We start from the raw sequence: 23,055 nt of genomic DNA, 5'->3' as shown, positions 1-23,055 counted from the left end.
AACGCCCTGTAATCAGTTAATCTCATTATCAACTGTGTCTGTAATGACAACTGGTAACACCTAAGCACCAAGGTCCGTATGGGCCAAGTAGGTCAAGCAGGTGCTGTGGGCTGTCTTAACCAGTCTGTAAGGCTGATCAAACTCCAACCTAGAACTAATTAATTGTTTGCCCCACAGATTCAATACAATAGATGATTTAAACCTTGGCTATACAGAAGGACGGAAGCTCTTCTCCAAATCCCATGTGAAATTCAGTTATGACTGGGCGGTTCTCTTGGTTCCTGTGCCTCAGTTCTCTGACATCTCAAATGGACCCCTCTCCTCTAGGTTATCTTGAAGTTCTACGTTTCTATGTAAAACTAGTTCTGTATTTCTTTCTTCCCTCCGAATACTTAAATATGCTGTATTTCTTTCTTCAGTATCATGTAAAATTTAAATATTATACAGTTACATTATGGCACAGGTCATGGATGGTCACTGTTAGCCGTGGGAACCCTTCCTGAAGGGAAGCTCTGTGTCACCAGCCTTAAGGCCAATAGCACACAAACCGTATCAAGTTGTACGTTAGGTAGCAGGGAAAAGAATTCTTATGAACCTTGCTATATGGAAAAGAGCAAACTATTTACTGTAAAATTGGAAAATACTTCACAAGTTCATTACACAGTACGATGGCAGAAAAAAAAACAAACACACTTAGAAGCATTTAATACATTTCTCACACATTTTTCCATTCTCACATCAGACTTCTCACATCAAAAACAAAAGAACATGCTATGTTTCTGCAATTCTATATTCCAAACAAGTGATTTTGCCAGCCAGAGAAGCACATGTGTAAGTCAATTCTAAAAGGATTTGTACATCTGAAGACAAATATTTAGAGTAAACAGCAGAATTCAAGCTTATTTACCTAACTGAAAGTCTACTGGAACAGGAAACATCCTGTATTTTCACTGGAGGAAAAACTGTTGGCTCATAAAAAAATCACACCCTGAATTTACACACCTGCTCCTATACTCACTGGGGCAGAGGTAGAAGTAGCTTTGCTTCCACTTAGCACTGAAAAAAATGGAATTTCCAACTCTTCTTAAAGCTAAAAGCGTGTGGAAATTACTGAATTTCATAACCCTATTACAACTGAAAAAAAAAGCTATTAACATAATGAACTGATGACAGCGTGTAGTGGCATTTTAAAGAACTGTAACCATCCTGAGTAATCAGAAGATAGAGCTCGCCAAAGCAGCTCTGAATGCAATCCTCTAAGGAAACAAGTCAGTGTTTGGAGTTCATATTACTTATGCCATAGAACATGAACATGAGAAGAAAGCAATTTGAATTCATTTATTTTGAGTCAAAGAATATGAATGAGATCCAAGGAATGTGCAGCAAAGAGAAATTTAAATTATATTAATATCTGCATTAAAAAAAAGCTATTAAAATATTAAAGGCTTTGCTTGAATTGACTTGGCTTGCTTCCTTCTATCCAGGTATTAGTGATTGTCTCCAATGTTATGCAAAACATTGTGGAAATCGAGGATTACGAAATCCACTTTTTTTTTTTAATCATTAAAAATACTGAAACTCTCCTTCTTCACGTCTGGGTATATGGAAGCCCTCAATGACAAAGCAGTCTAAAGGTACATGTCAATATAAAAGCACAAGATAAAGTTAGCTATACCGTAAATAATAGAAAACGAGAAATTAAATTTTTATTTGAAGACAACTTTAATGAACTACATTCCCAACTACGTAATATGATTACAATATATATGGTGAAAGTAGTTAGTAAAAAAGACAGTAGATAGTAGTGATAGTAGATAGTAAAAAAGAATTTTTTTTTTTTATTTTTTTTTTTTTACCAAGTCTGAACTTACAGAAGATGTATAAACCTAACAGGAATAAAGAAGTCTCCCCCACAAAGAGAAAAAATTCCAAGGAGCCCATGTTGAATGTTCTTTCTTCCAAAACTGGATATTAGAATATATTTCTAAATAAGGATCCCAAATGTGTTTCTTTTCTTGGTATCTGCTAATCAATTAATTTCAAGCAGTGTGAAAAAAAAAATCTCTAACCTATTCAGCTAAAGTAAGCGAGCATTAACACCTGAAAGTCGACAACAGACTTCAGAAAAAAAATAATTAGGAACAAGAAGTCCAGACAATAGAACAGGAGAAACACCCAGCTATTTTTTACTCAAGATGCCTCACATTTGGGCAACAATGACTCACAGATGATCTCCATGGGCCATTTCTGCCAAGTCAGTAGGTCTGAGATAAAACAGAGGGCACATGTAAAGATATGTGTGGCAAATCTGGCATTTGTTCTTGCCTAAACTTTGTTCCTAACATTTAAACCCCCTGCAGGTCTTTCAAACAGCTGAGGATTTGCTAGGAGACGAGCCATGTCAAGCACAGACAGCACAAAAGTCATCTGCAGGCTTCCAGCTCGCCACTCTTCTTGACAGAGCCTCCGAACTAACTCACTACCTCCGAACTACTCCAGTTCCAACACGTTTTCTTGCACTGACGATGAATGGAGAGTAGTAACTGGCAAACAGATTACGTTATTTTCCTCTCCCATTTCTTTTTTAATTGTATAGGCATACTAGACTTCCAGTAGCTTTTAATGCATCTATCTCCAGTGTTAATTTCTTTCAGTGTATGTACATAGCAAACAAAAAAAAGGAAAACTTTATAACAAGATTCACCGGGACCCCTAATTACCATAAAATAATTAAAGTTTAATGCAATACTGTTATTCTCCTTGATGATCAAATCAGGTTGACCTCCCTAAAACTGATAGAAGTGTATGCGAATTCATTATAGGAAGATAGTACTGAAATGATCTGTATTTTACACTCTAGAAGAAACTATTAACTATGAAAACTGAAGTTTTTCTTTAAATGGGATTCCCAAGATACATACCATGGCAATTTGTCTTCCTGTAAACCCTATGAACAGCTTTCCCTATCACACCTTCCAAAACACAAAGACATCTCCTCTCTTCCCCCAAATCCTCCCAAACACAGTGGCTATGAGACAGACAAAAAAGTCCTATTTTGAGGAGTCCAGGAAGAGACCGACAGCAGCACTGGACCTTCAGGGATGTAGTTTTTGTTCTGTTTTAACCTAGAAAGCTAACCTTAACCTAATGAGAAACAGGAGTGGAAGGAATACAGATAAAGGTACAAACATATACAGCACCAACACGTGAATTTCAATTACGTACGTTCTCCCTGTTGTAGGATACCATGAGTGTTTGTTTCCCCTCAAACTCCTGAGCCCACACCTTAGCACAGACCCTCAGATTTAGTTTATTTATGCATCTGCTCTTCTGACTGCTGTTATTTGCTGTGGTCCATTAACTTCCTTTCTACTCTACTTTGTCTCCTCTACAAGATCACAGCTCACACGGCTATGGTACAAGGACAGAAAAGATTTAAGCAAGTCACTGCTGTGGTCTTCACGCAGCATACTACTGAGGCCATCAAACACATAGTAAATAGCAAGTAATTCTAGTACGGGCTTGCAAAGCAGACTTAAGAGTACAGTTGAACACTTTACCTGCTTTCCATCACAGCTTATTACACTGCTCCAATTTCACGTTTACAGGTATTGAGGGAATAACTAAGGAAGCACCAATTAATCACACAATTTAAGAAATGCTCCAAACACCAGTTATATTTCAAGTCTGACAACTCTTGATGAAATTCCGTGTAGATCCTCCTTGTCATGCTCTTACAAAACCCTGAAACCTCTAACCAACTGAAGTACTACAGCTTATCTCAATAGGTTAGAAAATAGGGAGTGGTACCCTCTGAAGTGTGTAGAGATATAAGAATGTGTATATGCACGCACATACATAGGAACATGAAAACTTGTACAGGTGAGGTGCTTAAACTTCAAACTGCACTAATTCTCTAAAGCAAGAGCTAATATAAGGAAGGAACATGGTGTGTTGTCATGTCCTATGCCGTATCTTCTGATCTGTTGGAGGTTTGCAGCAAGTCGCATTGAAGCATTTCTCTACTTTCACATCTGCAACTCAAAACACAGCGACTGTGTCTGATGGTCCTTGTTGGGCTTTTCATCGGCAAAGCAATCTTCTGAACTTTATTTACAGAGTGTCATTCATACAGACAGAGCCACAACTTCTCCCCTCCCTTGCTCACAATATAGTTATCATTTGGGAACACGCAACTGATGTAAATTCAGAAACTCCACCTGTCTTGATGCGGCCAACCTCACTACCTACTCCTTCGGGTCATTAGGTATGATGTTTTCAAACAGAGCGTCCCTGGCAAATCTCTTCAAAAGAAGAAACTACTCTACTGGCCTCTTTCTGCTTAAAATTAATTCAGAATAGTTCAATCCAGGGTGTTTCAGGACTAGGTTTTCTGTAATCATCTTTCTACTTGCTAAAGCCCAACTCTAAAATACTGTCACTCAAGTTGCTTCACTCTTCTTCACAGGGAAGGGGGACACAGATGTAGGTCACACGTTGCCAGGAATAACTGAATTGCACTCACTAGCATTTCTAATATGTGGCAGAAAAGCTCATTTTCTGTAGCAGTAAATCCCTCTGCTTCACTCCAGTATTTTACGAGTCCCCATCTTTTCTTAAATCTACAGGAAACTCCCAGCAGTATCCAAACTTGGGTCTTCACTCCTCAAAGAAATTTCTTATACTTAGATAAAAATCAAAGAATGGAAGCAGACTTTATTTACACCTTTAAAACACAGTTAAGAGGATAGCGATACATCTTTATTTTATCAAACAGTACACACCTTTAAACTACACCTTGTTCCAGCCCTTTCTGATATCTCCTCCCGCTACCCCCAGTCACTGGTTTCACATTCAGAACTGGCAGCACAAGCTGCCGAAAAGATGCGTTAATATGCAAGCGATTTGCTTTCTTACCAAATACAGGCACCTAACCAGACTAAAGAAAGGATCTTGCTGAGAGGCTTGGTTTCCCAATATGCTTTGCCCAATCCAACGGAGGGTGACCACTGAAGAAGGCGGTTCCTCCTAACTGCACGCTCCTTACACAATCACTAGCTTTGTAATTTGGGTTTTCATTGGGTCTTCTTTCTCACGTACTACGTTAAGATTCTTGTGAGGTGTAAGTCCTCCTTCCAGAGGATGCTATCCAAGCAAACACACACAGCAACAGCTATCCAAAAAAAGAAGCACAGCACTTTGAAATCAGTCCCCTCAGATATTTTAATTTTATAATATTTTTTCCTCCTCAAACTAAAGAACATATATGTCGTATGCAGATAGATGAATCAAACACTACACGGGCCAAGAAAACACTTCTCAGGAAAAAAAATTTAAGAATATTGTTCAATACATTGAACGGTACAACCCTTTTTGCTGCTTTATGTGATGTGACCTTCCTCATCACTACAGCAGCACAATTCTGTGTGTGCTTGCACAGGGACCTTACCAGTTGAAAAGTAATACAGTTATACTGGATTAAGAAAGTAAGAGGTTGTTTTTTTTTTTTTTAAATTGAAGTTCAACTTTTATTTTGTTTGTTAAACATGGATCTGTTCCCTCACCTGGTTTTACCATGTGGCCAAGGGTAGAAACACGAGAAAACAAATGCTTTAGCCATGATTGCTGCTACTGCTGGGGAAATATGGGGTGTTAATAATGTTATAATGTTAATAATGTTATAATGTTAGACTAGAATCACAGAAAAACAGAAAATTAAATTCAACGTGGAAACGTGTTCTGGGGGAGGTAATTTATTTCTTTACTAAGGTACATGGGAGGACATATGGGATATGGTATATGGGAGGACAAAATGCTGCAGAGAAACAACCAAATTCAGACAGCCCCTTAGAGAAGTCTGACGAAAGGATATGGTACCATTATTTTGACTGGAGTAACTGTAATTTAAAGAAAGCACAATTTTAGTTAGTGTATTAGCATACATTACACTGATTAGTGTATGAGAATTTCCTTAGCATCTCTCTGTTACCTAGTACCAAGTTGCTGACCTAGGAACACCATTGCAAGTCTTCTGAGAAAAATAAGCAGCTTTTCTGCCTTAATAATTGATTTGACTTTTCAAACACTCTTGCCAAGAATCATAAGTGCTATCTAACTAACCCATAACAAGGTAAGAGGTAACTAATTAAGAATTACAACTTCTATAAAATTGGAATTATAAATCGACATAATTATGCCTTCAATGAAATGAGACTTAGGATAGACTTCATATTCACATCTTCTCTATAATGCAACGCAATGTTATAAAGCACTCCACGTGTATGAGGTTCATGGAAATACCTGTAATTCCACTAGGAAGACAATCTACTCACAGAATTAGGTTTCAAATTTGAGGAGAAAAAAAAAGAAAAAGTGAGCCTTAAGCAGTGACAGAATTTAATGTTTTAAAGTACCACATAACCGTTCTAGGTTTCTCTAGACTAGTTTGTGCAAGTAAAAAAACAGTATAGGAAAAAAAATGCTTATCTGATTCAACTGATGTGATGCATTAGTTCCTCAATGTATTTATCAACGGAAAAAACACACAAATGACTCAAAACATCCAGTCCTCTTCTGTATCAATTTTCTCAGCACTTCATCTGTGTGAAGATTTTCTTTCAGTCAGCAAAATTCCAGCTTGTGCCACGTGTAAGAGCAGGGCTGCAGACACTCTCTGAGCACGATGGGTTTACGTTGCCTCAAAGCTAGCAGGAAACCAGTACCTCTGCTGTTTACCACTGTGCAACATGTTCGCCTAGTTCTGGAGGAGATGAATCATAACTCTTCATGTGCCACAGTAGCTTGATACGTTGCCCTTATGAATTTCAGAGAAATCAAAATCCTCAGTTTTTCTGATACATCCTTTAAGAAATGAATTTGGATCTAGGTCTTCATATTTTTCCCTTCGTGCACTGAATATAATATAGCCATTTGGGGTTCACAGTAGAAGTTTCAGGCTATACATCCCTCCCAAAATGGGTGCATGTATATATACACAAAATTTCACACATACACAAGTCTCTATATTTAATGTGTGCTTTTTGCTCCCTAGATCTAATCTACAGCTTGAAGAGGAAATTTTAACTCGGCAGAGCACAAGATACACCACAAACATTTAACTAATAGTTTGATTCATAGATAGATCAGGGCTGAAACTGCAGTCAGAAGATATATTTCTAGCCTCTTCCACTGTTTATCAGGCATCCTGATAAACTTCTTATGAAAACCAATGTATTCTTTTTTTATTTTGGAAGTTAAAACTTAGGCTTGTAAGTGCAAGCAAATAAAAGAATTGTTTATATATGGTATTCCTGGTGAAAGCTATCAGAAATATAGTATCATTTCTTGCACAGAAAGAAAGCTTGCGGTAATACACATTGTCCCTCTTTATGTCAAGCCAGACCTTTTTTCTCCCTTAATACAGTAGGCTATTTTCCCTCATTTTTAAGATCAAAAACTGAAGCACATCCCTCGTACTTTGCTTGGAAAAACATGAGTTTCTGCCAGAATACAAACATGAGAGAAGCAGTAACAAATTTTGCAGAAGTAAAATTACATTCAAAATAGGGAAAACATTTTCAATCCCATCACTTCCGTCTGTCTGAAAACCGTATCTGAAATCAAACATATACAGAACAGAATCTTCTGAATCCATCCTTCATCTGAAGGGACACAATGAGCTGCTTCTTTCTGAAGATCATCTTTAAGTCTGACCTTTTAAGCTCAAAGTAGGCAAACACGAGCAGCTTGAGTCAAAAAAAAATAAATCAAAGACTTGATAGTAAGAAATTGCCTCACCCATGTGTAATATAATTGCTGGAGTCTTCTGCTGTATACATCCCTGTGAGAAAGAAATTTCTGCATAGGCTGATGTGCTGCTGCCACTTTCTTACCTTTTTGTAGTAGGCTGCCTAGAGAAGTGGCAGTCTGCCCCACTGGAAATACACTACTGCTTGAGACAGCCCTCAGCCTAATCTCAGACCCTGCTTTCAACACAATCGACATTTCTCTGATTTTACACCATACATTTCTAAAATACCTCTGTTACACAAGAGCACTTCATCAGTATTCCGTTGCAGTCAAACAGTGAGATAAATAAAAGGCTCAACAGAAACAATTCTCTTACTAATCCGAGAAACTCTTAAAATTCAATTGATATTAATATTTCTGTGTGTATTGATGACTGAAAAAGCACCCCAAACATTCAACAGAACCTACACCCAGAAACACAAACTACCACATTCAAGGTAGGATCTGGTTTGATATTAAGATATTTCCATCTGCGTGTTTCCACGTATGCTGTCTAACCTCTTGTAAGGCGTGTTGCCCCAGCAATCAGCAGCCGAGAAGAGCCGTGCGGTGTGCTGTAGGACTCCTCTGAGCCCTTCTCCAAAGGCAGCACAGAGCCAATTAGGATAGTCTGGGGTGTGCAGCAGGCACGATGCACGTGAAGACCCCTAACCTTCAGCATCTTTGCTTTTAACTGAGTTCTGTTTCAAGAACTTATGCCCCTATGACAGGATCAACAACACAGTAACAGAAGAACAAATGACAGATAACGTGAACTTAAGTCACAAAGCCAATTCCTCAGTTTTTCTTTAGCATCAGTATCAACATTTTAACAATAGCATTACAGCCGCAAATGTAACATTTTATGCAAATACAGTGCTATATAAGACAGAAACTCAAATATAAAGCAAAAGACCATTTCACCTATGTAGTTGGCTTATTTACGAATCAAAACTTTACGATGAAATATTGATTAGAAAATGAAGCTGTAGCATATTTTGCACCAATTCAGCTTTCCTTGCATTATACAAGCATTCTGTTCTTCCTGCTTCAGATACAACACAGCTGTTTACACCTACATGCATAGTTTAATTCCAGAATTAGTATACCTTCAGTTCATGATGCCATTCCCAGAAAAGCAGTATTTTTACTATAATTGCATGTCATAAGACAGGAATTTTCATGCAGTGGCTTGAATACATTTAGCTAAGAGAACACTTTTTCCTTTGTAGTTAAGCATGCATTTTAATACCTAAAACAACAAAAAAATCAAAGACAATTTAGTAACAACAGTTTTGAACTTTTGCGCTACCCAGCTCAAAAGCTATTTCACCACAGACTGCAGATGTAATGAGCTAAAGGAACGTAAATTTCAAATAAGAGGCACATTGGCAACTAATTAAGCTTGCCAGCCAATGAAAGTCTGATGAGCTGCGTAAGCAGACTGGTGTCGTAAACTCTGAGAACTGGGAGAGCAAACCCAAAAACCAGAACTAAAGGCAGTGAACTGGACTGACCATAAACATACAAGAACAGCAAATCTTTCTTAACAGCCTGACAACTAACCTGTAGTTTGCTGCCACGAGAAGCCAAGAGCATAAGCTTAAGTAAATGCAGATTATGAAAGCAGGGCAAGAATGCTGCAGCTGCCCCTCCTACCAGCACCTAGCCATCCCTGGCTCACGCTCTTCTGCACAAGGACTGTTCCTTCAGGTTTGACAACCCCTGCTAAGTTTTCCTGTAATCCCTTAAACCATTTCAACTTCTGGGATCAATGTAATTATAAGGTGCAGGAAACAGTATTTTTTGCTTCACTTTAAATAAGCTGAGTTCTTTACAGGCTCTCCATACCTGCATAATGAGAAATTACAATTAACCATTCTCCCTTCATGCCTATGCCACTTACACTCTCAGACTTCCTTTACCTCTGTTTTCCTCCTTTTTTAATTCCAGGAAGCATGAGGCATAGTCGACTTGATCTCTTCTAGAATACTTCTGATCATTCTTGTTGACCTCCTGTGCATCTTTTCTAACTCCACCATCTCTTCGGCTGACAGCAGTGAGCAGAACTATGTATGGAATACATGATATCTTTATAAAGCGATTTTACAGCTTTATTTTTTTCTTTCTTGTTTCCCTATTTGTCTTTTTGAAAAAGGAATCAATATTTCCACAGAATCACTCACAGCAACTCCAATCCAACGGATAAAAGTCTTACTGAGAGCCTGTGCGTGCACACAATTTAGACCAGCAAACGTCTTCCACCTCCCCTCTCCTGTGCATATGGATTAGTTTGCATTTATCACCACTCCTGCCATTTTCTCAACAAATGGACCAGTATAACACAACTACAGGTTGCAACAGATTGATTTTGCTCTTGTAAATATTTTTGTCAACCTTTGTCACCTCACAACTCACCCCAAAACAGCATGAACCTCTACAGAGCTATAATACCACCTGGTTGGGAAAACATCATGTTTACTCCTCAGCAGCTCAGTACCTTCAAGAGCTGTAGGTGAGTAACCTGGTTGAGGTTTACTGGAACTGAACCGTAAAACAGGAAAAACTGTAAACTGTAAAACAGGATTGAAACTTTTTACAGTTTCAGTTTTTTTACAGTAACTTTTTTACAGTTGAAACTGTAAAACAGGATTACCACATGCTTATCTACATACTCACTGACTCTGCCTTACAGATCCATGATGTTAAGGTTTCCCCCGTCAAGTTATGTGCTTATGCTTCCCCACTATTATGGCACACGTACTCATTCTGTTCTCTAGCAGCTTCATTCTTTGTTACGATTCAGATTTGGCAGTCTGAAGCTCTTGAGGTTTCCCAGCTCCTTTATTCCCTTAGCACTTTTTCTTTAAAAAAACAAAAAAGACACGCCACTCACATGTAGTACACCCCTTTCCTTCATTAGCAATCAATGAAACGTTAATATTATATAGGTTATTAAACTGTTGAGCAATTTGAGATTGGAGACCCTTTAAAAAATCCTACTCCCAATGAGTTAATATGTATTTCAGATTAAACTTCTAATTGGGAAAATTCTTCTAAATCATTCCTTGGAATTTCTCTGTGAAAAGCTTCCTCAACTTCCATATACAAGGCAAAAAGTAGATTTTGGACTCCCTTCAAAACCTTTATATTCCTCATATGCTTCTGTTATACTATTATCATCTACAGGCCATACAGACAAAGGTCTATTTTTTTCTTACTATTTATTCATACTGACTTTATCACAGGCTTTTCATAAGCTTGTATTAATAGCTGGTATACGATTACTCTAAACATTGACAAAGCACATGACAAAGAATCACTGTTAGCTGTTAACATTTTTCTCCCTTCAAAGTGCCCTCAATTCTTTATTACTTTTTAGAAATAAAAAGATGTGTTTTAATGTGTTGCTTTCGTGACTATGAAGCTGAAGCTTCATACTATGAAGCTGGATTTGAGGATATTTTAGCAGATGCTTGAGCACGTCACGATGAGAATGCTCACAATTACAGACCAGGTCTCCAGAAGGTACATCCTGAACCAGTTCCTGCTCGAGTGGGACTCAAAAAGCTGCTTGTTCTATGTCACCCGTATCTGCAGTTTATTTATTTACCTAATATGACTAAGCCTTCTGTAAAGTAAGAGCAAATTAAATGTTCATACCCACATAATTAATGCTGCATAACTAAGACTTTTCCATAGATAATCCCTCCACATTCCCAATCTCTTAAGACAGCATCTCATTTTAGAACCACTGATATTTGAGGTGACCATTTTTGAAGACATCTGGCATTCACAGGCAACTACACATACATTTGCTTTTGACATAGTTACCTAATTATGAAAATCTTTCTTGAGACTTCTCTGTTATTCTCTGCTTTGCACACTTGCTTCATTGGTCACAACTGAAGACTAAAATAAATGTTTTACTAATGCCCTGTATTCATTCTGGCAAGGACAGGCTGCTGCTGCAGAAGAACAAGACCATCATTATGCTTCTCAGTCTTGTTTCTGGACCATTTGGCAGCATGCACAGAAGCCAGACGACCACTTTTCACAGTCCACCTCTTCATTAATACTCTGTCAGGTAACATGATCCTTCAAACATCCTCACTTTTTCTGAAAGTTTCTTTCAGGAGTAAGCACATATGCAGATGACCCGTTCTCATTCCATACTTTTAAAAAACAGCCACCACAAGCTACTGTTACGTACATTGAAGATGCTCAAGTTTCACACTTTACCCAAGGTAAGAAAAGCCATGACACGTCTGCCGTCCTCTTCACAAACACAAGCATACAAGTTATTAAATAGGTGCAATAAACATACAGACCAGGGGCATGGAATAAAACAAATGTAATTATGTATTTATGATTATTCCAAGCCAGGCACGTGAACATACTTATCTCAAAGAAGCTGTTTATTTTGATGGGTTTTCTCAGAACCTTTTGTTTTGTTAAAATAAGATCCAGAGTTAAAACGGATCAAACTGCTTTTAGATAGCTACCTGACAACAGGGGCAGTCATTTGCTGTAATATTTTCAATGTCTATGAGAAGGTTTCACATACCTTTCTGTTAATGTTAAGCAACAAACAGCGTGAATTGTTGAAGACTAGACACGGCCTAGAACAATAAATCCTGTGCAGTGTGAAGTGCTAGGAAGAGCTAGAATCAAACTGGAAGATCCCTTTGAAATATGGGAAGATCTGCATTTTATTTTTAACCTCCATTCTTGCTGTAGAGATTTCATTGAATTTTTTTGTTCTTTTAAATTGCCTTTTAAACTAGCCATTTCTGAAAGTCCCAAAATTTCTATTCTTTATTTCAGACTGGAATGAAAGAGCTTTAGCAGTTCCACAATACCTTCAGAAATGGCCAAAATACGTACAATTCCCATTAAGTGGCCTGCTTGCTACAGCAACTTCAAAAGCAATCTGCAAGTAGGGATGAAAAAACAAGAAGCAAAACAAAGGACACTGCAAGACTTCTACTCTTTTCAAGCACTAAACTGTAAAGGTCACGTGAGAGTCCATACATGAATTATGCTACCGGTAAACTTCTAATTAAAAAGCATTATGCCATTCCCCCCTCGCCATGGCTCTGAATCACATGAAAAGCGTAACAGCGTCTTTTCCAGATACAAGATAGCCATAATTTAATGATTAGCTATAAACTTTGTCAAACCACGTTTAAGAGGAAGAAAATACACTGAATAACAAAGAAGAGTGGACTGAAGTTTATTTTTCTGTCTCTGGTATGCCTCCAAAAGAGGCTACAACCATACCAGCTCTGTACTTTTCACTTGAGCAAAAATTCCCATTTGCAATTGAAAGCTCAAACTTGAAATCAAAAGTCCTGATGCGAGATCTTTCAAATGAAGCTTTCAAAGTGATCCCACTATTATTAAAGGCCTGATTTCTTTGCTAGATTTTGATACAGGAAGCAGCTCAGGCTAACATGAATGAACACTAGAATTAAGAATGAGCATGGCAGTACCATGAAAGCTCCAGTGTTGCCTCTCTCATTCCAGCACCATATGCATGACATTATTAACACAATGGAACCTTTACTTCACTATCTCCTATCTCTTACTCAAATCTTAACGAAATATTTTTGGAAGTCCAGGCTGCTTAAGTTAAGACAAGTACTCATATGACAACTTTTCCTTCTTTTCTCAGGTTCAGATCAGAAGACGTGTGGAAAAGTACTTAGAAAAGGTCACCAGCACACAGTATTGTGAAGTCCATCCACGTTGTGTGCGGTGTTACGGCGAAGAACTTCTTTGACCCCTGCTTACCGCAGCCATGAAGAACACGACTGTTAAGGCATTCAGTTCAGTATTAACTGGGTACACGGGTTCATACTGAACAACTACTACAAACTATACGTGCATTGACTAGCACAGCTAATTTTTTAAACGCGTAGAATTTCTGTGTAACAGCAATTACTTACATCTTCTACTGCACTGAGTTTGTGCCTCTCCTACTTGTTCTTTAAAGGCTTTGTCATATGCATGATAAAATAAACTCTATTACAAACTAGAACAAAAAACTTCCAAAATCATTGTCTTTGTTACACAAGGACATCTGGTCTTTCTAGCTATTTGTTGTTGCAGGAATGATGAAAGTTTCCTCATATTTCAGAAACCAGCACGTAACTCAGTGGCTATTTCTAGGCAATCTATTTGGGATCAAACACACACAAGTGTGGATCATCACAGAGGCATCTACAAGATTATAACTAATCTGTGCTGATAAAGCTTTTTTTTTTTTTAATTTATAGATATTGTTAATAAATAGTAGATGAAACCCTAACTTTTTTTTTAAAAGCTCCTCAAAATTATACTTGTATATACTCTAAGGCACAAACCTATGGCTCCCCCAGACTGCTAACCATCACAGTCTCTTTTCCCCATAGTTGTGCCAAGTGCGAGAGAGAATTTCAAAGAAAACTCTTCACTGCAAAATCTCTAAGCAGTCTAGATCTATTTAAATGTGTAATTTTGAGCACACAATCACACAAAAGAAAGTGTCATGTCCTAAATTACGAGCAGAAAACATTTAAGAGTTTCATTCACCGCAGCTAAAGAAAATTTTAATCATGCTTCTCAGGCACTTAGGCAATCTTTACCCAGCTTTTGGAATTTTATGCAAACACGGCTGTCCTATTCTAGCTGCTTTACTTATAGCAGTTATAAAGCTCTGTTTCCATTTCAGAGTAATGAAAACAGAAGCTAATTAATTCCTATCCACTTTCCCATATACCCCACAAGATCCAGCACTGCATTCCTGCAGATGTCACGGTCCATTAGCCAAATGAAGCACGCTGAGTTCAGACTGGATTTTCTAGCTTTCCTGAGTTCCTGCAAAAACCACCTGATTTTATGCCAGCTGCCACGCTGCTGGTCTGTGCAACAGCACCATCCAGACCCTCACACACACTGCTAGAACCTGAAAGGCTGTGTGCAAGGCATGCACTGGTGTGTTGGTTTTACACACAAGAGAAGCACACCTTTGCAAAAAACATCTTAATTTCAAAGGCCACTATCACTGCTTTATGCTTATTACCTGCATTAAAAATACACAATTTTGCCCCAGTACAACCACTTTAATTTGTAGCATGGTTTTAAAATTATTGTGATTTGGAGCCATCGAAGAAATCAAACAAGTGCCACCCTACTTACATTATGAAATGATTTCTTAAGTATTTAATTTGCAGAATTGATTTAAAATTGTGTAAGCGTACCTCAACTATACCTGGACAGCTGAGCCCTCTCAAACAAAATGTTATTTAACATCTTCCTAATAAACCCCAACATTTTGATCACAATTTGAAACTCTTTATCTATGTTCTCCCCAGTTTTTCCCTAACTGCAAAGCTGCACTTTGCAATACTGAAGCACAGGGGCTATTCAAACATTCCTGGTTTATCAAATATAATTGCAGTGCACATGGACACTCGAGATCCCCACATTTACATCAAGTAAAAAAGCAGTAAAGCATCTCTGTATCCAGCACTGACTGAAATCTGTTGAAGTATTTATACACCTAGTCGTACTGTTGTTTGTAAGCAAAATGAAGGATAACGTTCCAAAAACCCGTTAAGATTATCAGAACAGCAAGTGCTAAAGACGAGTGCAGAATTTGCATTAGCAATGGATCGCCTTTTTCATATTTATCTCCCTTTGTATTTGAGAACAGACACAAAACACAGACTGAATAAACCCTGCTTACATGAAAATCTATATTATTTTCAATTCTCTTAAGACTATCTTCCTTTTTTTTCTGACCCAAGAAATACATAAAATGAAAAAAAGATTAAAGAGTAATGGACTACAGACATGGTACATTTGAACAAAACCTAAGCATTAAATGGGGGTAACATCAATAACCATGCAATCTCATACAAGATTAGTTTACATAGCATGCAGGGTACTGGAAAAGTCAGTGGGGGAATAAAAATAATACATTCTGAACTGAAATCAACAACTTAAAAAAATGTCTACAGCAGTCATGCCAGTGATGCCCTAAAAACTCGTCTGTAGTAAAATTTAGCTGTTTGTACGTGTGCATAATTTTACAGTAAAAATCTAGAGTAGAAGACAAAACTGTGATATAAAAGACATGCATTACACCCAAAAATATCTAGTTAGATAAAACAACTAGAATGAACTCTGATTAGCAGAAAATTAAATAATACTAGAGCAATACGCTCACAGAAAAACAGAATCTGAGCCAGTGAAACAAGCGGCCACGTGAGTTTATCAAATTAGACGGGCTACTTTGGTGAAGTGCAAATCTGTTTCAAAGTTTTTTCTTTTCAAGTCTCCCCAAGATGCTATTGAAAAATTGTGCTTTTGATCAATCCCCCCAAATCACAGGAGGATAGCATAGATTAAAACAACTGAACGAGGAAGTATTTTAGAAATCTAATCAAACACTGCAATCAAACACATTACTGCTTTGGGATCCTTCGCTAGCAAGAGTGTGTTTGATCACAGCTTAAAAAAAAGCTAGGAGCAGCCTGCTTCGCAGAACAAACACTCATGCAGCAGCGATCACTCAGCTCAGGAAGTTTTCTGTATTTGTCAACCCTGAAGAGTGAAAGATCAGTGGGCAGGTGACTAAGAAGGAAATGAAATTCCCTCTCAAAATGAAAGTTTTATTTGTTCTTGTGTGTGCGCGCGAGCGCACACCCACTTCAGACAGCACCTCCCCAACACATAAGCAAGCAAGCTTCTTAGTACTATGCTTACAAGCAGAAGCATAATTTCACCTAATTCCCATGAAATCAAGTGTGCCGCTTTATTTCTCAGATTAAGAGGAAGCATCCGGTGGGACTGCATTTTACAAACTCCCAAAAAGCACAGCCAGATGCAAGACAACTCTGAAACAATTTTTGCTTGAATTAAAACACACTCTGGGGGGAAAACCAAAACAAGATGTGATGCTCATAAAACCAGCCCACTGTTTTCCTACCCAGAACAGAAGCAACGGATTAACTCTTGTGCTGTTTTTTGTTGTTGTTTTTTTCTATGCGGCTCTTCAAGCATGTCTCCAGATAACAGAATCCACACACTGCTGGAACCAGGAGTAACATTACTCTAAAAGCTGTATCAGGTGTAGAGTCAGCATAACCTTCACATTTGCTATCCAGGCTTCAAAGCTCTCAACTATAGCATCATAATAAGAGCTCGTATTTCTCAAGAGTTCTTTTAAGATGTCTTGCTCCCCCAACTTAAAGCTCATCATCTAACCCAGAAGCCCACAAAGAAACACAAGCAAAATCCCCAGTACCAAGAAGGGTACCTAAAAGCTAAGATACAGTGAAAAGATTTATCATTTCAAACAAAATGTTTCCTACCAGTTTGGCAGTTATTACTTCTTATTTTGTAAAATTAAGAACTGAACAACACAAGAGTTACAGAAGACAAACCTGAAAATGGTACATTCTGATATATTCTAAAAACCTAGTAGAGTTTTTGGAGGGTGGGGAGACTGGACAGGGGGATGTTAAATCTTTCCCAAGTTCTTGCTGACTGGCAGTTTTGTTCTCACTCGTGTCAGCTGCTCCACTACCTTGCCTGGGACTAACACATCAGGCCAATCCCCCAGTAATTGCCTAAGTCAACCCGTTCATCCTTTTAATGGTGCTGGCACAGTAGTAGATTTCTTCCAGTCCTTTGGAATTTTCTCAGTGTCCTAAGATGTACTGGAAATCGATAATGGAGTTCTGCCAGGTATTTCAAACTCTTGGGACTTGACAGGTCTATTTTTAGGGGCTCTTTTATATTTACACTCAAAATGGCAAGTAGCACGTAAGTATCCATCTACCTTATTCCTCAAAACAGTTATTTTTATTTAACAGTCCCTCGCATCCACAAAGATATCTATGAACTACTCAAACAACCAAAAAACCCAGCATATGTAAGTTTGAATTTCTGACACCAGGTGTGTTTCACAGAAACAAAGCATACCAACAATGTTCAGTTCACTCAGACTTCTTTTCTTCAACTGTCCTTGTACAACATTCTCTTTCCATAAAATCCCACAAAAGTGTGTATATATATATGTATATATATATATGTATATATATATATGTATATAGTATTTTTTGTCTTCCCTGGTTATTTGGAGACTTTCTGGATGTGCTTTATTTTACTTTGAGATTTGGTTTGCCCAACAATAACCTACAGTTTCTTCTGTTTACTCACGGAAAGGGCACAGTGGCACTGCCAGCTGTGCACAGATGACTTGCCCTGTACCTGTCCGACTGGCACAGCCAGGTCACATATTTTCTGCTTGCAGACAAGCGCAATGCACTTCTGCCTCCTCTACCAGATGAAAGCTTCTTCCTCGCTTCTGTTTCTTTGACGCCGCTCTCCTGCCTCCTCTAAACGTGCGGCTGTGTTTCCCAAGCCACTTCAGGCCCTGATGATCGCTGTCCTTCCCAGACAAGCGCCCAGACATGCATCCCTCTGATGCTCAGCTGCCTTTCCCTGACAAAAACACCTTCTGCCAGCAACCTACCAACTCACACATCACACAGGAAAACTCGATGGCTTGATGCAGGAAAAACAAAACACTGTTGCCCCTGCCTTTTTTAAGTCGTAGTCACCAACCTACTGTTGGTTTTCACAGAACTGGATGAGAAATCATGCACAAGTTTGCTGGTCTTGCTTCCGACTCTCCTGGCAGCATTTGTTTACTCTGAGGTACTAACTCATCTGAGATTTAAAAATATGAACACCAGTGACAAACCCAAACCAGACAATCAGGTTGCCCCCAAAAAGTCAAGGCTTCCTCATCTTGGCCTTTGCGAGCCCATGATTTCAGCTAGGAGTTTCCCTCAAAACAGGAAAGAGGCTGACTGGAACATCCCTGGCTCACTCTCCCGGTCTGTAAACATCCACGCAACCACCCTCCCTGACAGCTGAACAAGTCAGGGCACTGAACAACATCCTATCGAAATGCTAGTTCAATCCTGGTTATTCCCTGAAAGCCTCCAGAAAAGGTTTGAAACATGTATTTGATGTCAATGGCCAAGTTATTTCTTGTTTTTAATTTTATATGACAAAAACCCACAAGAATGGATACCGGTGTCGTGCTAAAAAATATAAATGAAGCAGTGGCTAGCTGGAGATAAGCAAGAAATATGGATGAAAACCAAGGGAAGAGAGAAAAAGATGACAATTAGAGGAAAAACATACCAGAAAGGGTTCTGCATAAGGATCAACTCAGAAAAAAACCCCCACCACCAAACAGGAAACACATTTCATTATAAGAAATAAATGCACAGCAGTCACATGACAACAACATTTCTTTTTAGGCTTCAACATTTCAATCACTGCTCTAAAATAAGCAGCAGAACAGATATATTTAAAAGCTGCCCTGTGCTCTAAAGATGTGTTAAAGTCTCTCACAATTAGATTTTAAAAAGATAGCGAAAAACAGCATTAAAATTTTCAAAATATCAAAATCTTTAATTGAGGATGTATTTTAAAGTCAGAGTTCCACCTGAAAAAAAATCCCATTTTTTTTCCTTCTAAAACAAAAAGCAATTTTTTGGTACTCATTTGCCATTAACATTTTCCCAACCCAAATACAATCTACCTTGTTTCCTACAAAAACGTTTTTAAGTGCACCCTGCCAACCATTCCCTTTCCCAAGGGAGCCCAAGGCTTGTCAGCGCTGCCATTCTGCTCAGCCAACAACTGATTACATTTCCAACGACGACAATTCCCACTGTACACTGCTTCTCTTAAATTAGCCCCATAAATTTGACATCAGCAGCACTTTACACCTCAAATGCAGAAGGCAACCCGAAATGCCGTTTATGGGGCCAGCTAAACCTTACTGTTACCAAGCCAAGTCTGAAACCTCTGCAGAGTGCACGAGATGTTAACCACACAGAAACCCTGCTGGTTAAAGCCCAAGCACAGCGTGCAAGAGGGAAGGGCAATCGTAACATTAAGGATTTTTTTTTAATGTCTATTTATACAAGCAAAAAAATCTCCGTTTATCCTCCTTGCTTACTCTGAAATGTGTTTCAGAAGAACAATTACAACCAGCAAATAAACTTTGTATGGACAATGGTGACTTGTACATTGTGAACGTAAATGCCTATAGCACATGCAGACAGCAGACAATGGTACAATGCCATGCCGATCTCCATAGAAAAGAGCTCGAAAAACTCGGGGTTTGCTTCTAAAAAGGACAACTGATTTTGAAAAAAGATGAAATGCAGTCTATCGAAAAGAGACAGACATTACCCAAACTATGAACAGAAATTTTGTTCACCCAACACTTCTCCAGTAAAAATAAATCCAGAAGATTGTAATTGTCTTCAACTGTCCTACATCCAAGCAGGATCTTTGCATGACAGGCTACACAATCCACGGGACATTAAGGGACCTTCTAAAGGTGATTTTCAGCCATCTTCAGTCAGTGCTTTCAGACTTCCAAGCAGCACACGCAAACCTTCCTTTAAAGCATGTACCAGTTCCTTATTTGTATCATTTTACATTATTTGCAGTTTGGGGTTTTAAAGCCAGTTGAATCCCCAGTCTGTACACGATGGAGCACTCTTTATAACAGGGAATTCTGTTTTGCTCAGCTCGGTCCTGCTCTAAGCCACCTCTCCAGGCAGACAAATCCACACCCTGGACTCTAACAAAGCACTAACTGTTTGTGTTCACTCTATTAAAAATTTTATATTCAACTAGGGAGGTGTTTTTTTTTCAAGACCTTTTATGGACTACACACAATGCAGTATGTTTACTGTAAAGTTTCCTAGACTGTAATATGGCTCAAAACCAACACAGAAACAGCAGTGCAGGGAACTGGCTGTGAAAGGAATTCTAATTCCAAACCTGCAGCTCGCTGCCTGATGCTCTGCAAGCGAACAGTTGTGAAGATAAACTCACTCCTTACATAGCTTAAAAGTAGTTGCTCTGCAAGTACGCAACGTGAAGTTCCTAGTTACCTGTATTTTATTAGGTGAACAGAGAAGGAAATGTTTCTCACATACAGGGAACATTTTTCATAAAGGACAAACTTGTATGAAAAGATCCGTGAAAGCTGGAGTTGACTATTCTGCATTAACTGACAAAACCTGGGGAACTGTTAGATACAGGATGTGACAGATCCTATATCGTTATCTTACATCGTTAGATATAGGCTTAATTTCCTCCCTATGTCATGATGTCAAAATATCCAGGAAAACAAACACATACACCTCTGTATTAGTAACTGCTACTAGTTAGAATCTGTTATACTACAAGTTAAACGTTTTACTAAAGTCGTAAAGTTGGAGAAAAAATCTTAATAACAGAAGAGTTTCGTACTACATCAGATAATTTCAGTGAAGACTAAATTAAATATTTAAACTGAAAAATACAATTTTGATCTGAGGATGTTTGCCATGATTTTTAAAAGCTACATTTTATTCACAAAGCATTTAAAAAATCCAACAAAACTTTAAAGTTATACTGTCAGAGTTAACTCCAACCTCACTTTAAACTATTATGTTATTTAAGGTTTATCATTACTTTTACTGGTCTGTAAAAGAAAGCAGTTTCTCAGGAATAAGAAGCATTTATTCCTTGTTTAAGGTTGCAAAGAAGCGTCCAGTCAAGTATTTTTCAGGACGGAAGCACTCTGATCTCTGAGATGAAGAACTGGATGGAGAGAGCAAAATTTGGGTATTCTATTTGCAATCCTGCTACAAAAGACACAGCCAGTAACACCCAGCTGGCCTACATGTGAAATAGGGAGGATATTTACTTTTCTCTGAAAAGCTTTTTATAGCTCGCTTAGACGCGAGCACTGTAGCCAGGAGTTATATATTGCCACTTCTGAACTGGGTATCCATGATACACAAAAGCAGACAACGGACCATGCTACACTCACAGGCCATCAACGACGGTATTTAATTGTGCTATAATCTAACATCACTGATTTTCAGGAAGGCTCTGTGGTAACTAACATCACTTTTTATCTTTCTTAGGTTGATGACACCTTTTTTATATACATTAGCTAATACACGCAATCTTCTATTTCTTTTTCCCTGCTTCGCTCTCTTGTAAACCCACATACCATGCGATTTTCCTACTTAAGGCCCAATCATGCAATCAGATCCACAAGACAAGATTTCAGTGAAGCCATAGCATAGAAATCACTGGGATATGTGCTTGGGGGGGGGTCTCCACACACAGATCCCTTTAGAAGATAAAAGATGCAGACTACACAATCTGGTGGGCTCGCTTTACAATGTGCGTGACACAATGGAGCTGTGCTTGAGAGGGATCTGGATGATACCTAAGACAGATCTTGCTACTGAGATAAAGTACAGCAGTAACTCAAGATTAATACCAGTATCTAATTCTGTGGATGACATACTGGCTGGATATTTCTCTGTTTTATTGCTAACTTGAATACGCTGTATAAGGTCAATGGAAAAACCAAAGGGTTATCAGTTTAATCTCATCCGTCTAAATTGTAAGCTTATTATGAATAAATTCTGTTGATAAATGAGAGATGTAAGAAATACCCTTTCCAACCTACTTGAATTATTAATAAATAAATAGTTGAGCTGCCACCATTTCTCCCCCTCCATTTGTCTGAGTCTTTCACAGACAAAGAGAGAAAGAAAACAACAAAAGTCCCGTTCTTTTTATAAAATGAAAAATATTTTTAGAAAGAGAAATGAATAGACTATGTTAAGAACAGAGCGCTTGAAATTGCTTAGGCTTCATTTTGAAAACAACCAAGTTGCGTTTCACAGTTTCACATTCTCTCTTTAACTGAATCTGTTTGAACAGACATGACTGCCGCACAAAAAAAAAACAACCAAGAATTCCTAAAATAATTATCTCCAAACCCAGACGCAATTACACGAGGCCGGGAGGGCCATAACCCATTTACGTGTTGTTTAAATAAAGCAGGCATTCCCCCAGCAGCCCTCCGGCAACCCGCTGCTTCGTGTTCGGCCAGGGGGGCCCCAACCCCAGCCTGCGCTCAGCAGGGCCGGCATCCAAGCCCCGGTTCTCCTCTCGCTGTCGCTGAACGCGTCCGTACGCCTCGCACAGCCCGGCTCCGGCACTTCTGTCCTGCTTCCGCGTGAGGTGCCGACACAGCCGCACCTGGGGAAGGGGGTGTCGTGCCTTCCCCCCCCGGTTCCCAGAGGGTTGGGGCTGCCCCTCGCACCCCTCCCGGGCATTGTCTCTGCCTGCCTTCCCCCACCGCCGCCTCGTCCCCTCCCCGCTGCC

At 38.7% G+C, this 23,055-nt stretch overlaps 1 protein-coding gene and 1 long non-coding RNA gene across 3 annotated transcripts in view; both read right to left on the bottom strand.

Moving 5' to 3' along the window:
• ARFGEF1 (ARF guanine nucleotide exchange factor 1) overlaps positions 1–23,055 on the bottom strand; it is a 92,289-nt gene that overhangs the window by 68,138 nt on the left and 1,096 nt on the right. The window lies entirely within an intron of this gene.
• On the bottom strand, positions 1,809–23,055 carry LOC310894273. The gene is made up of 2 exons (XR_014579731.1): positions 10,553–23,055; positions 1,809–9,857 (listed from the first exon to the last, which is right to left on the bottom strand). It is a non-coding gene; the product is annotated as an uncharacterized lncRNA (long non-coding RNA).

The sequence above is a fragment of the Anser anser genome, assembly GCF_964211835.1.
Source record: "Anser anser genome assembly, chromosome: 2".
In the NCBI taxonomy this organism is placed as follows: Eukaryota; Metazoa; Chordata; class Aves; order Anseriformes; family Anatidae; genus Anser; species Anser anser.
This window is presented reverse-complemented; position numbering and strand designations above follow the sequence as displayed.